General features: G+C 44.5%; 1 long non-coding RNA gene across 1 annotated transcript in view; it reads left to right on the top strand.

Moving 5' to 3' along the window:
* The window catches only part of LOC109374518 (uncharacterized), a 138292-nt gene extending 126505 nt beyond the window's left edge, over positions 1-11787 (top strand). The window contains exon 3 of the long non-coding RNA XR_002122398.1: positions 11146-11787. This is a non-coding gene — a long non-coding RNA (uncharacterized LOC109374518). The remainder of the gene's footprint in view (positions 1-11145) is intronic.
* Positions 11788-12315: the final 528 nt, after the last annotated feature.

The raw sequence follows: 12315 nt of genomic DNA, 5'->3' as shown, positions 1-12315 counted from the left end.
ACCTGGCTAGCAGTGAGCAGAGTTGGGATTCAAACCAACTAAGCGATTCAAATTCATTTAGTTTTAAACTTTGAGATTTTGACTGCATTCTGTTTCCAGAAACTTTGCAAAATCTGGTTCTCTGCTCCCACAGTAAAATCTGGTTCTCTGCTCCCACGGTAACCTGATTTCCGGGCATCAAGAGAGTTTTTTTCTTTCTCCCCCTTCCCCTCCCCTTCTCCATTCCCTTTCCTCTCCCCTTCTTTCTCTCCTCATCCTCTCCCTCTCTCTGGAACCAGAAGTGCTGAAGGCCACCGGTCTGGCCAAACCCTGGGTAGGAAGTCCAGGGGGACTGAGACATCCCACAAGCAGAAATCAACCAATGATGTCGGGGGATTCACATTCTGTACCTCGGGCCCCCTCACTCCTGGGGCCGGCGGGGAGTTTAGGAAGAGAGTGGTAGGGTGTGAGCATGGTGGAGAAGGGGGTATTTATGGGGAGCACACTGTACCATTTCGCCGGTTCCCTGAGGGATTTAAGTGCCAGGTGCCCACGGTGGTGGGTGCCTTAAACATAGAGCTTGGATTTGCTGCTTCTCCCCTCTGTCACTTCCCCATTCCCCACGGGGGTCCTCTGCACTCTCAAGCTCTTGCATTTGAATCCTTGCCTTAGGGCCTGCTTCTGAAGAACTCCAAACTAGACCGGTACATGCCCTGTGACCCTCTTTCAGGGTAAGAGCTTGGGAAACTTGACTAAGGCCGAAAGCTAATAGGTGGCAGAATGGGTTCAGACACAGCCAGCCCGAGTCCTGCGCCATCTCTTCACAGGCAGACCGTCCTGACTCCTACACATCCCGTTGACAGCTGCTGTCACAAACGACCGCACACCTAGTGATGTAATGCAACAGGCTTACAGTTTTGGAGGTCAGAGGTCCAGAATCAGGGTCACGGGGTGTGATGGTGAATGTTATGTGTTGACAGGACCACGAGGTGCCCAGATGACACATGATTCCAGGCATGCCTGTGAGGGTGTCCTGATGAGCGTAGCATTTGAGTCTGTGGACTCACTGAGGCAGATTGCCCTCCCCAGAGTGGGACATCTCATCTCATTGTTTCCGCCTTCACACTTGGATGGCATTACACCCTGGCTCTCCTGGGTCTCCAGCTTACAGACGGTAGGCTCTGAAACTTGTCAGCTTCCAGAATCCCGTGAGCCAATCCCTTATCATAAATCCCCAGTGGTTCTGTTTCTCTGGAGAATCCTGACTAATGCTCTAAGCTAAAATCAAGTGGTCAGTGGGGCTGGCTTCCTTCTGGACGCAACTTGCTTTTTCCAGCTTCCAGAGGCCACTGGTCTCCCTTGGCTTGCGGCTCCTTCATCCACCATCAACGCCGGCAACAGCTGGTTGGATCTGTCTTATGTGGCGTCACTCTGACACTCCTTGTCTGTTGTCACATCTACTCCCTGCTTCCCTCTTCTAAGGACACTTATGATGACACCAGGTCCACCTTAATGACCCTTATCATTTCGCCATCGTGAGGTCTTTAACGTCTTCACATCCGCAGCATTCCCTTGGCCAGTAATGTAGCACAGTCACAGGGTCTGGAGAGCATGGCATGGACATTCCTTGGGTTTCTTATTCAGCCTGCCACAGTGAACCTCCTCTGAAGACAAAACACATCCCCATCCTACAGTAAAAAATAAAAAAATCTCGAGTTGTTTCCATCTCACTTGGCCAGCTGTGCATTCCACACAAGGTAATGTTCTCTGACAGCTTTCTATATTTCATAAGTGAGCCAGTGCCCCTGACACCCTCCGTCTGTAACCCTAGAAATGCTGTGTTTCTAATCCTGACATTTGTATGCAAGGAGCTTGGCGAGCATGAGTCTCAGCCTGCCTCTTTCAGGCAGAATGTACATTAACTGTTGTGCATCTGAGTGTGAATGGGAAAGAGCTGTTTTATGTTAAGCAGTACGGAAAAACAGATTCTGTGTCTCGCAGTCCAAAACAATGGCCTGTCGACTACAGGCACTGAAGTACTTTGCTGAATAATGCATGCCACATTCTGTGGTATTAAATTTGATGAGTGTATCTCCAAAGGGATTTATTTATATAGTAATCCATCAAGGAGTAAATTGGTAAGTGAAAGGTTCCCATATTTACCCAGTTATTACATATTTGCATTTACCTTGGAACAGCCTTCCCTGAACACTATTGAACAATTAAAATTGGAGATTTTTTTTCCCATAAGGGTACTGCATTTCAATGAAGATCAGAGATAGGAAACAGATGACAAGCAATGGGAAAAAAGCAAGGTTTTGTGAATGTGCTTAGTTGAAATAAATGGAGTAATCCAAACAAAAACCCAAACCCCCAAAGCAACAAGACAGGGAAGTCTCAAATCTTTGCTTTGATTCTCTCAGAAAAGCTTCCGAGATGAAATTTGGATGGAATTTGACAGGGAATGTCTTTCGCATGTGTAACATACAAATCTCCCAAGACAGTCCTTGGAAAGAATTGCGTTCCAAGACACCTGTGGAATGTTGCAGCTCGAATATTCATGAAGCAATAAAAGGGGAAACAAGACCTTGCCATGAAGCGATGAAAAATGTGGATGGAGAAAAATGCCTGGTCAATGTCAGACCATTAAAAATTAAGGAAAACGACCAGCCTGGAATTTGGAACCATCGTCTTTAAATATCTGCATTATTCTCTCTTCTAATTCTAGAACACCAATTAAATATACTAGACTTTCTCACTCTGTCTCACTCTACAACCTTTCATGTTTTCTTTCTTTCTTTCTTTCTTTCTTTCTTTCTTTCTTTCTTTCTTTCTTTCTTTCTTTCTTTCTTTCTTCCTTTCTTTCTTTTTCCTTCCTTCCTTCCTTCCTTCCTTCCTTCCTTCCTTCCTTCCTTCCTTCCTTCCTTTCTTTCTTTCTTTCTTCCTTTCTTTCTTTCTTTCTTTTTCATCTCCACTACTTTTTGGATTTATCTCTGCTTCAGTAAATCTTTCTTCAGATGAACAAAAAATTAAGTGAAACATGCGGGTGCTTGGGCTGCCAATCCTTCATGTTTTTCTACAATTCCGGGAAAGCCCGTAATCCATCACTCATCATGGGCTCGGAGATGGGGTCCTGTGTTTTGAGCAAAAGGATTGGAATGTATAAGAGGCTGTTGGGGTTTGACATTATGTCTTCTTTAGCTGCTTTCGGAGGCACCCTTGGAAGACAAATCAGAACCTCGGTTGATGAATTGCTGACATTCTCTTTTGCGTTGGGGGAAAAAATAAACCATTTCAGCAGGCGTGCTGGAGTTTTCCTACTCAGGCTTTCTCTGCCAATACCTGACTGTCTCTTGGAAAGATAATTAAAACCTTTTGTCCATCTGATGTCCACTGTAGTGCTATCTTCTTTCAGATACGCTGCTCTCCTTTGTAGCTTTGCCTCCTAGCCTGAAGCTGGGCTGGGCGTGGGATGTTCTCTATCTGTGACACTTTCCTTCACTCTTATAACTCCTTCTGCTCCCCCATCACCATTTATTTATTTATTTATTTATTTATTTATTTATTTATTTATTTAACTCACAGAAGCATGCACTCTCTTTATTTCATTTTGCTATAGCCAGACCCAGCTCCACGTACCCAATCCCAACACCAAACAGAAAAGTCTCAATGAGTGTAGGAAAGTGTCAGTGCCTAACTAGTCGCCCAGACAGGCATGGGACAATGTCACTCAGATACTTACAGTGATTATCCAATAAATAGTGCAGATGCCAATCATAGCGGAGACCACTAAAGGGAACTCGAGTTACAGCAGGTACAGAGCCCCTGTCCTCGTGGAAATTCCAGACAAATGACTCAATAATTCAGTAATTTACTTAGTATCATCATAGAAGACAGTGAGTGCTAAGGAGGTAAAGAATGTGTGTGGTGCAAAATTAAATGCAGTCACCAGGGAAAGCCTTGCTCAGAAGGTGACTTTTCAGCAAAGACTTGAAAACAAAACAACAAAACAAAACAATTTCATTTGCAGTGCCCTGGCATCACAGGGCCACTTAAAAAAACCCCCACAAAAAACGTCTTAGCTTGGTTGACCCCAGACTCTCCAGGATGTAATTATTTGGATTCTAATCCCTTGCAGAGGGAGACTTTCATTTAGTAATACTCACAGAAAACTTTCTTCCACATGAGAACCAGTGGGTGCCGGAGAGCGAATATGTGAGTCCCTGCATCTCCCCCTCCTGGGGACCCCAGGTCTCCAGAGGTGTCTGCATTCCAGCGTCCTGCTTGGATGCAAGGCGTTTGTCCTGGCTTTGGATGGGTCACAGTGACGGACGTTCCCAAGCTTTCAACCAGGACTTCGTTTTCACTGCCCTTGTTGTTTGGGAACCATAGGGGTTTCCTTACTTTTTGTGTTTCCCAAGGAAAATGAAACACTTAACAAGAAATGTTGGTTGTATTTTACGCGACATTTCTACGGGCTTTGCCTTGAGGCTGTCTCAGGTCGCTCCGTTTCCAAATTGTCAGAGACAGAAATTAAGACTTTCTTGGGTTGTTAACAAAATAACGGGCTGCCTTCTGTGACCTTGAGGCTGGCCTGCCGTGACATTGTGACCCAAACGCTTAGTCTGTCTCAAAGTCCTGAAAGTATGTGTGTATGAGAAGTGAGCTTTCAGGGTCTCCTCTGTGGGGTGGCCTTTCATCCCTCAATGAATCAGGGAAGTTCCTTTTGCGCTTCAAATGTGCTGCCTTGGCGAGAACATTTGTAGTTTTCTTCATCTTACTTGCTGACCTGGGTAAACCAACCTGCCTGAAAGCAGTCAAGGTTGGGATCACGCAAAAAATATAGAAACGAAAAAGCTGTTTCCTTTTTGGCAAATATTTGTTGACAAGCACTTTCAGTGTTTGCAGACTTCTGCTGAAGGGGAAACAGCACTTACACCCAAAAGCCCTCATCATCTAATCACAATACAGAGCTTTTCAGGAATGTTCCGCTCTTCGACATGGGCCCCTGGGATTCAATGACCCGAATGCATAACTCATGTTAGCTAGAGGGTGCCTGTCCCCATTCTGTTGTGCCGTGCGTGGAGGTCCCTGGCAACCCCCCCAGATTCCCAAATGAAATGCACTTCTAAATTTCATGACAATTGCTTTACTTTTCCGGACATTTTTTGAATTGGTCATTGTGGGCTGAATTCTCAACATAAGACAATGACTCTTTTGAGGAACCTGTTTCTTGAGGAGGTCGGGCGGTCAGCCTCTTGTCGCCAAGTCCCCCAAGACATTTGAGCTTCCTGAGAACGCGAATGCCGTGTGATGTCGGGATTGTTGTCATGGAGGGGTACTGAACAGGAAATGTGTCAGCCCAGAAAAGGAGACCCCCAGCAAATCGTAGCTGCTGGGATTCAGCTCAAACCAGAGCCGAGTTTCAATCACTGTGTGTTTCTCAGAGTTTCATAGAGGAACGTGAAGAACCATTCACAAAGCATGGCCTGTTATCAGAGTACATGAAATTCATTAAATGACTTGCACTCCTCCATTCTTTCTTTCTTTTTATTGCACGTGGGAAGGAACTGATTCTCAGAGAGCCACCTCTTGTCATCCGCTACCTGGGTTGGGTTTAGAAGCAAAGATTGGATAGTCGTTTGAGTACTTAATCCCTTGTCCCTCTTGGCCAACTCCCAGTCTTAAGGACAGAGGCATCTTAAATTGTAATCCTGACTCCCAGGGCTCTCCAGCTATACCCCGACCCTTCATGCTTTCTGGCACACACTATTCTACAAATAAGGCAATTGAACATCCGGAACAAAGCCTCACAGTGGTTCATAGTGGTTTTCCATCCCTGCATCCTTGGCGTTCAGGCAGTGCTGATCTAGCCACACATCTCTAGCACGTTGGTTCTCACGATATTTGAATTGAACAGACGGTGTGTCTTCTCAGCTCACAGCCAGGCGGTGGTCTGAACGAGGAATTCGTCAGCGAGTGTGTGGTGAGGGAGCAGAGATTAGAGGCCAGAGGCAGGGACCCTCACGGCAGGCTCCTGGCATTGGGGTCAGAGCGCTCCCAGCTGCCGGTGTGGACTGCCCGTGCCTTAATGTCTTCATCTGCCAAACGTCAGTGATGAAAGTGCCCGCTTTATAAGCTTGCTATGGTGATGCAATGAATTCATATCTACAGACCCTCTAGAACAATCTCTGGCATAAGGCGGACGTTGTGGATATATTTGTGAAATTAAGTGATCCAAAGGTAGGCTGTGTCTCCTTCACCTTGGAAGTTCTGATTGAGGCAGCTCCAATTGCCTCTGTGTGTGTGTGTGTGTGTGTGTGTGTGTGTATCAGACCCTATGTGCATCCCCCTTTGTTATTATACCTGATAGAAGAGCAAGGATGTGTTGTTTGGCTGCTTTCTGAAATTACATCTAAAATGTACTGCTACTGAACAGAGAAACTGTTGGTGACATTAATAATAATACTTGTCACACTAAATATTATAGATGAATTATTATGTTTCAGACACTGGTGAAATTTACACATAGTAACGTGTCTAATTTTCAAGTAAGTTCTATGATGTACGTGATCTTGACTCCACTTATTGGTGGGGAGACTGTACGAGGCCATTATCAACTCTTCTTCTCATAAGTGTAGAAATACCTAAGCCAGCAACCTCATAATTCCCTTATTAATTGGGAATTAATGATACAGAGAGAATCACTGAAGACATTATCTCCTGCGTTTATAAACACTTATATTTAAAGCTGGTATATCACGTAAGGAACCACTGAACTTTGTGATAAGTCTGTACATTTAAAGCTCTGTAGAATTATCTGGTCTGTGATTCCGACTCCAACTAAGTATGCTTTTTACACTTCTTCATTTTTTACGATTGTGGTGTGTTACATTGCACTGCGCTGTGTTGTATTCTCTCCTTCCTTTTCACGTTTAACATGCACTCTGGGAAACCCCATTTTGCAGTGCTCATGTGGGAGTCTTGGAAGGCAATGGAGGCTCTTGGCTTCTCATCGATTTTTGTCCAGGCTTGGATAGGACTGGGTTGGGCGCAGGTGTGAAGGATTTTTAATTTCCTGAAGTGGGTTAAAAATGGCCTCAGATTCTTTGCAACGCCTTCCTCAAGAGGTAGACTCTATTTGTTCCCCTCGTGGTTTGCATTTGACTAGTGGAAAGGGACAGGGTGAATCTTTCAGCCAAGACCTCTAGTGGCTTTGAAGCTTTCACTCTTGCACCCAGAATCCTGAGCCCACCTTTTCTGAGGAATCCAGGGATGACAAAACCACATGGGGCGGGAGGTGGCCATCCCAACCATTGTAGCCTCTCCACTAAGGCTCCAGACATTTGACAAAGAGCATCTCAGAACATCTAGCTCATGGCTGCAGCCCCAGGAGTGAGCTAGGGCAGGACAAACAGAAGTATCCAGTCAGCCCCCAGAGTCATGAGAAGGAATATATTGCTGTTGTTTTAAGACACTGAGATGGGGATATTTGTTATGCGGCCATAGCTAGCTGACACAGTAGTCCTGGAAGATAGACAGTTCTGAGGTATGGCCCCTCTAGTCTTCTTTGAAAGGCTCTGTGCTTCCAGAGGGCAGCTCTGCCCATCAGCACTGACGTTCATAAGCGTTTCGGAGACAAAACTCAAAGCACCAAGAGGTGGAAAGGTCACTGCTGCTGGAGTTATTTCTGGCCAGACGTATATGCTTGAATGAGTGGGTTCTTGAAGAGATGAAACGCAATAGGATTTTATTCTTTCCATTTAAAAGACAGCTGTGCGTCATAAAGAGCAAGTTCTGGTGTTCTTTACCTTTGCAAAAATCTTGTGATGTCCTACGAATCACGTTTTCAGTCATCTGTTGATCAGTGATTCAATCTCTCCCTTTCTAGCCTTTGTAACTTTTCCACACAAAAAATAAATATACAAGAAATCAGAGGTTTGCTTCCTCCCCACCCTCCTGACCCAGCTTATTATGTGGAAATAACTTAGTCAAAAAATTATAAGGATATTAATATTACTGAACTTAGTCATTAGAGCCAATTTTATTTGAGAGTATGAAGGTGGGGAGTGAAGGGAATAGAAAATAAAATCAACAAGTTCCCTGGCTGAGCACACTTCCCTTCACCATTGAAGAAAATGCCGACGTGGGAGAACAGGATTAAAAATAAAATACAAATGCTTGAAACAATGGGGCACAGTTATTATTCTATGCAGGCTTTGCTTGGGACATGAAGACCAGGCCGTTATTTTAACTTGAAAATATTTCAGTGACATTCGGGAGACAGGAAGGATCAACATTTAAATGTATTCAAATTATCCAGTTCAGATGGTTTTCTATCAACCAGCCACCAAATGCAACTTCACTAACTTGTTCAACCTTTGTTGACAGACTTACTTGGTTATCTGTACTCTCTGTGGAAGAATCTAGGGTATTTGGCTATGTGGGGTGGTTAGAAATACTCTACTGGGTATTTGTGTGATGTCAGACAATTGGAATCTCTTGGAACTGTATACCACCCATTGCATTTTAATGCTTAACACAAATATCGGTGGTATCCGTTCAAACTGGTGCCCCTTTCCCTGCTTCCCAGTAACTATGCTTATCCATATTTCTCAAACCAAAAATTGATTTTTCAAAACTGAAGAACTAGGGCTGGCCAAGTGGCTCAGTTGGTTAAGAATTAGCTTAAGAGCGCGAGCTCTGAGCAACAGCGTCGCCGGTTCGATTCCCACATGGGCCAGTGAGCTGTGCCCGAGCTGAGCTGCTGCTGAGCTGCCAACAGGTGGCAGGATGGCTCAGCTGGTGAGAGCGCGTGTTCCTAACAACAAGGTTGCCTGTCTGATGGTGGGCTGTGCCCGCCGGCATCTAAGACTGAACTTGGTACCTTGAGCTGAGCTGCCGCCCGGATGGCTCAGTGGATAGAGTGTGTGCGCCTAGCAACAAGGTTGCCAGGTTTGAGTCCCGCATGGGATGGTGGCTACGCCCACCTGCAACAAAGATTGAACACAGCACCTTGAGCCTAGAGGCCATGAGCTGCCAACAGGCAGCCAGATGTCGACTGGCGCTGTCTACAATGAAGCTTGAAGAACAACAACTTGGCTGGTCCCCCTCCCCAATTCCCCAATACTGTTCCCTTCCCCTGATTCCCCAACTAAAAAACAAAAACAAAAAAACAAGAAAGCTAAAGCACCAGAAGTTTTTAAAATAAGATTCCCAGGGTTATAAAAATTAAAACCCATTTTGCTATACATTTTATAAATTGCTTTTATTGAAAGGAATAGAATTGTGTTTGTGTATAATATATGCATTGAAAAAAGTGTCAGAATGCACATAAAACTGTTACCAGAGATTGGTGTGCACACATGTGAGCGAGTGGAGAAAAATTAGGCAGGGAGAGAGGAAAACGGTGGCTTTTTTTTTTAAAAATGATTAAACTTTTTTCAGATACGCTCCAGCTAGCACCTGCCACGCCAGCTCCGGACTCCTCATGGTCCCCAGGGCACGGCCTCCACGCCCATGGCTTTATCCCTTACTCATCGCGCTCTTGCAGCCTAGACTATCCATCGACACCTGTTCTTACCCCACGGAACTGGATGCCCAGCTCGGATGTCACTAAATCTGTACCCACCTTTTTGGTACCTTCCGCAGCCTCCCGTGAAGCCAAAACAAAACAGCAGAAGCGTTGCCTCCTTTGTCCATGGGCAGCACTTAACCGTATTTCATTTTAATCGGTTGCTTATGTGTTTTTTTTTCCCCATTAGGCTGTGAGTCCTCTGACAACAGGGATGATATTTTATTCTTTTTATCTGCAGCGTTTAGCAGGGTGCCCTGTGCTCTTCAATAATTGTGTGGAACTGAAGTGCAGACAACCTGCTTGAGGTGAATGGAGAGTTCACTTGATAAAAATGTTATTAATCTAAGAACACGGCATCCCCTCTCTGTATAATGTGCATTGAAATTGAATGTTCTCATTAAAAAACAAAAAAAAATCCCAACTAAACCTTTACATAAAAAACAGTCTGGTTGTGTTTTCTCTACAATAATACTTGCAACTCTGCTAGCTCTGTGAATGTCAATCATGTAAATAAATGTTAAGTAGCCCTGGCCCCAGGGAGCCCTGCCTGTAGATTTCAGCTGGAAGAACTGGTTGTGAGTAATTCTTAGGCAGCCGCCTCTTCAAACCACCTCTCCATCTTTCTTGAATCTCTTTGCTGCAAGTGTGCTTAAAACTGGCACAAGGGATATTGGATTCACTGGATATAAGTTACCGGATTAGGGTGATCGCTTGTGAACACCTGTTCATCATCCTTTTTGTTTCTAAAAAATCAGTATTCATTGCATTTCTCTTCCTGCCTCACCCGCACCACCAGCGTGACAGTCGTAGGGGGCTGTGTGCATTGGCAGCCTCAAGTGTGTTTAAAAAAAATACATGTAGATTCTATGTGTTCCATCAGAAATTAATTTTATGTACTTTGTCAAATGGCTTTCTAACGTAAGTGGATCCAAATGTAGCTTAAACCACTTCACACCACTTTACAATGTTCGTTGAATTCTGTTCTTGGATCGAGAGGCACAGGCTATAAAATCAAGCTGGCTTTGATTAAGCAACATTCACCCACATCAGGGGAGGCCAGAAAGTTTTCAGACATGTCTTTTTTTGCTAGGTGGTTAGAGATTGTACTGTCAGTGACCCCTGGCGTGGCGTGAATTCCTTTAGAAAGCGGAAGCTAAGTGGCTTCTTGATTTGTTGAACTCCGTCTTAATAGAGTCATGTCTCAGATACATAGGAGCATTTAATCACAAAGATAAGAGGATTGCTTGCTTTCTCTGTAATCGATTGAATGTGCAGCTAAGTCAAATTACACATGATTCAAGCACACTGTGTAGGTAGCAAAGTAATATGGAAAATTGCAATCCTGCGTGTGTATTTTGGTGGTGGTAATTTTATGTGTGCCTTCGCCATGAGCAACGTAAACCCTAAATGGTGCGGTTTTCTGCACACACGAGCCATTGCTTTTTAATAAATACAGGCAATCCAATTCCTTATCTCTACAAATTGCTACAATCCTAATGCTTGTCAGTGTCAATGTCATTTTTTTTTCTGTTTGTTTCTGAAGGTTTCCTTACATTGAAAACAGGATATGTCTTGGTCTTTTCATACAGCACTATCATGTGGACAGAAGACATTTAAAGAGAAACAATATCCAGTTTGGATTTCGTGGAGATGGAAAACTGCGTAAACACCCAGAGAACAGGGTCCCAGTATCCGGCTGCCTGTGGACTGGCGAGGAGGGGCAGTCTCCCCAGGGATTAGGGCGGATGGAAGGCACGGGAACTTTGAAGAAGGGAGGTCCTGCACATAAACCCAATCCCAGTAAAAACACCTCTGTCCACTCATCATCACAGTGAACAAAATAAAAGGAGAGATTCTGCTCAGCTTTAGGAAATTTACAAAGAGGAAGTTCTCTGTGCTGCTTTCCCTTTCTTTCTCTCCACAGCTGCATCGCTAGCTGAATCCTGCTAATTGCTCTTTTTAAATTTATGTTTCAATTGCAGTTGCATCTAGTATTATATTAGGTTCAGGTGTACAGCAGAGTGGTTAGGCATTTAGATAACTTACAAAGTGACCCCTTCTCCCCCAATTCGTCTAGTACCCATCCGACACCATGCATAGTTATCACCGTATTATTGACTATATTCCCTGTGCTGTACTTTACATCCCTGCGACTATTTGTATAACTGGAAATTGGTATTACTTAATCCCTTCACCTTTTCACCGATTCCCCCCACCCTCTCATCTGGCCTCCGTCAGTATTTTTCTCTGTATCTGTGAGACTGTTTCTGTTTTGTTTGTGCATTTGTTTTGTTTTCTAGATTGCACATATAAGTGAGAACCTACCGTCTTTGACTTCCTCTGTCTGACTTATTTCACTCAGCATAACACCCTCTAGGTCTTGCAGGTTGCTGATCAGCTCTCAGCTTGAGGTCCCTCCAGAAGCACTGACCTTTTAAAGGGGAACCGTAACATATTTGTTCCAAAGTCAAGAGGAAAAGGCATTGAGCATGCAATGCTCATAAGACGAGGGCCGGGCTGCCTCTCTGAGGTCACACCCTCACATCTCATCTCCTAGAAAGGCCACAAGGCACATGGGATGCACATGTTTGATATTCCTGTACATTTTCATCTCCAGGAGGCTCTAACTGGCAGGGTGGCACTGGCATTTTCATCGTCACTTACACAGGTCGTGGGATTTCTAGCCACAGGATTGCTCATCTTTGGGACATGAGAAAAAGGCAGTTATTTGACTTCAAGAAGTGGCCAGATGGCGTTCA

The sequence above is a fragment of the Hipposideros armiger genome, unplaced genomic scaffold, assembly GCF_001890085.2.
Source record: "Hipposideros armiger isolate ML-2016 unplaced genomic scaffold, ASM189008v1 scaffold_827, whole genome shotgun sequence".
NCBI lineage: Eukaryota > Metazoa > Chordata > Mammalia > Chiroptera > Hipposideridae > Hipposideros > Hipposideros armiger.
This window is presented reverse-complemented; position numbering and strand designations above follow the sequence as displayed.